Below are 5827 nucleotides of genomic sequence, written 5' to 3' on the forward strand. Positions count from 1 at the left end.
TTCCAATAGAATATTTGGAACTCCATCAGGAGTTGTTTCTACCTCTAGTACAATCACGAAACATCGGGAGTCCCTTCCCAAATCGTGATACCAAATGCATTGTATCTCGCCATCTATTCGAGGAAGAACATGTCATTCTTGAAGATCTTCGTCTTGATTGCGTCGTCTTGAAGGTTGTGACAATCGTAATGTCTCATCCGGTAAGTCAGCAAATGAAGGCTCTTGAGTCGAATTGGCTGGTTGTTGGTTCTCCATCTCCTGAGCGTCACTACTATAAAGAAGCTACGAATAAGAATTGAAAGTAGAATGTTATCTTGCCTAGATGTTGTTTCTTTTATAAAGAAGGTTTTCATCTTGATTTTGATGGATGTCGTCGATGAAAAGCCTCTACCGCCTTTGCTGCATTTGCAAGATTCTTTATTGGCTCCCATGTGCGTTGTCGTAATGTGTGAAGTCTTGCTTGAGAATGCTCCGGGCACCTGGCTGTAGAAGGAAGAATAGAAATTGCGGTAACAAAATCCTAAATAGAATACTAACAATGCTCTAATTAGACTATAATAATGGTAAACAAACGTAATCAAATTCAAAACAACTCAAAGAAATTTCAAACAAACAATAAATTTTTTTAAAAAATATTTTAATAATCACAAATTTTACTCAAATATATGTCAATTCAACCTTAATTTAATTTTAGTTAAAACCCTATTGAATTTCACTCAACTTTAGACCAAACCTAATTAAATCTTAAACCCTAATAATTCCTAATTCCTAAGTCAAATCCTAGACAAATCTTAAATTAAACCCTATTCCAAACCCTAAACCCTAAACCAAATCCTAAATCAAATCCTAAATCAAACCCTAATCCAACCCTAAACCCTAAATCCTAAACCAAACCTTAAATAAAATCTTAACCAAATCCTAATCCAAACCCTAAATCCAACCCTAACCAAATCCTAAACCCTAATCCAAACCCTAATCCAAATCCTAATCCAACCCTAAACTATAATCCAAATCCTAAATCCTAAACCAAACCTTAAATCAAACCCTAACCAAATCTTAGTCCAAAATCTAATCCAAATCATAAATCAAATCCTAACCAAATCCTAAATCCTAATCCAAACCCTAATCCAAATCCTAATCCAATCCTAAACTCTAATCTAAATCCTAAACCCTAAATCAAACCTTAAATCAAACCCCTAACCAAACTCTAATCCAAATCCTAATCCAAACCCTAAATCAAACCCCTAACCAAACTCTAATCCAAATCCTAATCCAAACCCTAAATCAAACCCTAATCAAACCCTAATCCCTAATTCAAACCCTAATCCAAATCCTAACCAACCCTAATTCAAACCCTAATCCAAATCCTAAGCCAAATCCTAGTAATTCCTATGACAGATTTAAACCTCAATATCTAATAAATAAACCGTTGATCTCAATTCAAAATTTACACACTTCTTAAAAATCAAATTCAAAATAAGTAAAAAAAATTTGAAAAGGATTGGAGTTACCAAATTGACAAAAACTGTAAAATTGTGTTCGGGTGTTAGCCGGTGTCACGGACACAAAATATAGACTTGAAATCTAAAAAGAAGTTCAAGAAGAAGTGACAGAACTATATTAAACAGATGAGTATAAGAACAACACCAGAAAGGTGAGCTAGAACTCCAAGAGATGTGTTGTCGAGACTGAAAAACTCTTCAACCTCGACTCCTATATATACTACTGGCCTATGGTTCTAAGGAAGCGCATCAAGAAGCTTTCCAAGAACTATGAAGCTTCTCGAGCAACTACCCAAGAGCTATGAAGCTTCTCAAGTAACTTCCTAGAATCTACTAAAATATTCTAAGAATCTTCTAGAGCCTACTAAGGGATCTTTAGAGAATCTTTAAAGAATATTCTAAGAGAATCTTTAAAGAATATTCTAAGAGAATATTCAAAGAATCTTCTGGAAGTTTCTAGAGACTTCTTTCTAGAAGGTTCTAGAAACTTGTCTCTAAAAAGGTCTAAGGACTATGTCCCTAACATCACCTCCTCCTTTAGCTACGAGGTCTCCGAGAAGCAATGTTATCGTCAGTCAATACCAACGCAAGAAAATGAAGATCTGTCGCATAACCTCTGCTATGAACTCCAATTGTTGTTCACGAGGCAAGTGATTCAATGGTCCTTGAAGCCAATGGTAGTGGCCCACGCCTTCAACTTCTGACCCAGTTTGAACCTCCGTGTCTTCATTGTGAAATTGTCCTACAAACACTCCTTCTAGCTGACCATTGTAGGCAGGCTCGACCTCAAATACAATCACCAGCGATTTGTTGCTCAGAATCCTTCGACGTCGTCGTGGTGCAGGCGATTCTTCATCTCGCGGTCGTCTTCGTGAGCTAGTTGCTTGAGATGACATGACAAGTGTAGTATCTTAGCTATCCATATTCAAAGGCTAAAACAATAAGAACAAACTTGGGCTACTAACAAAGTTCTACGCTATCTTGGAGAGAATGACTACATCAACTATGGATTTTGGTGGTGCTCTCTCTTCTTTTCTGTTTTCTGGATGAGCAAGCTTCAGTAAGAAGCTATCGTCGAACCGGCTTGGGTTTCTCAGGATATCGTCGATGAAACTCTTGTACCTTTTGCGGCGCATTCGCGAGATTTTCGGTCGGCTCCCATGTTTGTTCATTAATATCGTAACTGCTCCAATGCACAAAGTATTCTAATTTACCCCGTCTTTGTCGTGAATCCAGGACCTTTTCCACCTCGTATTCTTCGTGGTTCTCTATTTCTATGCTAGGTGGTGGACATTGTACTCTTCCAGGAAAAGACGATTCTCGATAAGGCTCCAACAAAAAAACATGAAAGACAGGATGTACCTTCATAGTAGTTGGTAACTCCAGACGATACGCTACAGGATTGATCTGCTTCTGGATAACAAATGGTCCCAATCTTCGATAGTCCAATTTGTCACATGGCCGCTTGGTCTTAATATTTCGTCGAAGCAGCCAAACTTTGTCTCCAATCGTGAATTTAGGTGCCTGATTCTGAAATTTGTCCACGGACGCCTTGTAAGATTCTTGGGCAGTTTACAATTGAAGCTTCAATGTAGTTTGAAGTTGCGAAAGCTCCTTCACCAATCCTTCAGCTGCCGGATTGTTAATCGTTGACGAACTCCATAAGTCAAGCTTTGGATGGTATCCATAATTGGAAAAGAATGGCGTTTGTTGAGTTGACGCATGAAGGGTGTTGTTATATGCGAATTCGGCTAGCGGTAGATATGCGGCCCAATCATCTTGTTGATAGTTGATGGTGCAACGTAAATATTGCTCTAAAACTTGATTCACCCGTTCTGTTTGGCCGTCCGTTTGAGGATGAAATGCCGAAGAAAGCTTGATATCCACCTTCAATATCTCAAAAAGAGATTTCCAAAACTTTGACACAAACTGGGTTCCTCGATCCGATACGATATCATCTGATAGACTATGATATCGATACACATTATCAAGAAAGAGTCTTGTTGTGTCTTCGTTTGACGATGTCTTCTTGCAAGGGACAAAATGCGCCATCTTTGTAAGCCGGTCTACGACAACAAAAATGCTGTCAAATGAATTCGATGGTGGTAGATCCGTAATAAAGTCCATGGAAACCAAAGACCATAGTCGGCGCGGAATAGGCAATGGCTGTAGAAGTCCATAAGGTCGATGTTGAGGGTTTTTGGATCTTGAACAAATGTCACAAGATACAACAAAATCTTTCATATCCTTCCACATTTGAGGCCACCAGAAATCGCGGGAAAGAAGTTCCAAGGTCTTATTGAATCCAAAATGTCCTGCAGCTGGAAAGTCATGACGAGATTGAAGAACTCAGAGTCGTATTGGCCCTTTTGGGATATACAACCGCTCTTCGAAATATACTAGATCTCCTTCCATCTTGAATTTATCATGACTAGCATGTTGCTTGATATCAAGGGCTAGAGAATCTTCAATAGTTGCGGCCCGTACCTGGTCAAGGAAGTCAGCATCAATTGGTACAATAGCTGCGTTGAGCCGAAATTTCTCTGGCTTCAACAATGTCGTGCACTGTTGATCAAATGCTGCATCTCCAGCCTTTGGCACGAGATATGATCTCCTTGATAATGCATCGGAGAACCCTTGTTGCTTCCCAGGCCGATAAGTAATAACAAAGTCGAACCTGGATAGTGACATACTCCACCGAGCTTGACGCCGATTCAAAACCCGAGCCGACATAAAATACTCCAAATTCTTGTGATCCGTATATACGGTCACTGGATGTGCAGTTCCTTCGAGAAAGTGGCGCCACTCTTGGAAAGAATCTACTATAGCAAGGAGTTCCTTATCATGGATCTCATAGTTGATCTCAACAGCAGAGAATTTTCGAGAATAGAACGCAACTGGATGGAGCTTCTCATCTACGCCCATCTGTGAAAGTACAGCTCCCAAAGCAAAATCCGAAGCATCTGTCTCCAAATAAAAGGCCTTTGTAAAGTCCGGATGTACCAAGATTGGAGCTGTAGTAAATACCATCTTCAAATCTTGAAATGCTTTTTCTGCGATAGGTCCCCATTCGAGCTTGTCCTTGCACGTTAACCGAGTGAGGGGGGCAGCAACTTGAGAATAATTCTTGATGAAGATTCGATAGTAGTTAGCAAATCCAAGAAAACATTGTACGTCCCTAACCGTCTTCAGAACTTCCCAAGACATGATTGCTTCCACCTTCTTTGGATCCATCTTCAAGCCTTCCGTAGTCGCGATGAACCCAAAAACTCCATCTCAGTTTGGTGAAATAAGCACTTCTCCAATTTGGCAAAGAGTCCTCGCTCCCATAGTTTTTTGAGTACCAGACGAATGTGCTTCTCATGTTCTTCCTCGTTCTTAGAAAATATCAAAATATCATCTAAATAGATGACAACAAAATCGTCTAGATGCTCTCGAAAGATGTCATTCATCATGTGTTGAAAGATCGCTGGAGCATTAGTAAGACCAAATGGCATGACATTGTATTCAAAATGGCCATACCTTGTTCGAAAAGCTGTCTTCCATTCATCTCCTTCCTTGATTCGCACAAGGTTGTAAGCTCCCCTTAGGTCAATCTTTGTAAAGATCCTTGCACGCCCAAGTTGTTCTAGAAGACCAGAGATCAAAGGCAGTGGGTAGCGATTCTTTTTTGTCACCTTGTTGAGACCTCGATAGTCCACGCACATCCATAGTGAGCCATCTTTCTTCTTCACAAATAAGATTGGTGCCCCAGCTGGCGACTTCGAATGACGGATGAAGTTCTTGGATGGATTCTCATCAATGTACTTCCGCAACTCAGTCAACTCCGTCTGCGACAAATTGTAGATTGGTCCAAAAGGTGGTTGTGCTCCTTCTTGCAATTCAATGGCACAGTCATAGGGTCGATGCTCTGGCAGCATATCAGCATTCTTCTTTTCAAAGACATCTTTGAATTCTTCATACTGCTTTGGAATAACCAAAGTCGGAGTTGCATCTTCTCGAGTCGGAGTTGCGAAGATGACAAGAGGTGTATTTTGCTTGGCTTTCTTCATGAAAGCCCTTGCACCTATAAACAAGGATTTTTTTCTAGACATTGTCTTGGCAGATTCCACCTTCAAGGAGTTTGTTGGAAATGTCACTTTCCGCAACTTCCAATCTATCAATGGATTATATCTATCAAGCCAAGATAGTCCCAAAATGATAGGACATGAAGGGGTCTTGATAACATTAAACACAATATTGCTCTCATGGTTTTCAAGACGTACCTTCAATGGTTTAGTTTCATGGATAACATTGCCCGAAGATAATGGTCGTTCGTCTATGAC

The sequence above is a fragment of the Physcomitrium patens genome, chromosome 21 (genome assembly GCF_059467195.1).
Source record: "Physcomitrium patens ecotype Gransden chromosome 21, ASM5946719v1, whole genome shotgun sequence".
NCBI lineage: Eukaryota > Viridiplantae > Streptophyta > Bryopsida > Funariales > Funariaceae > Physcomitrium > Physcomitrium patens.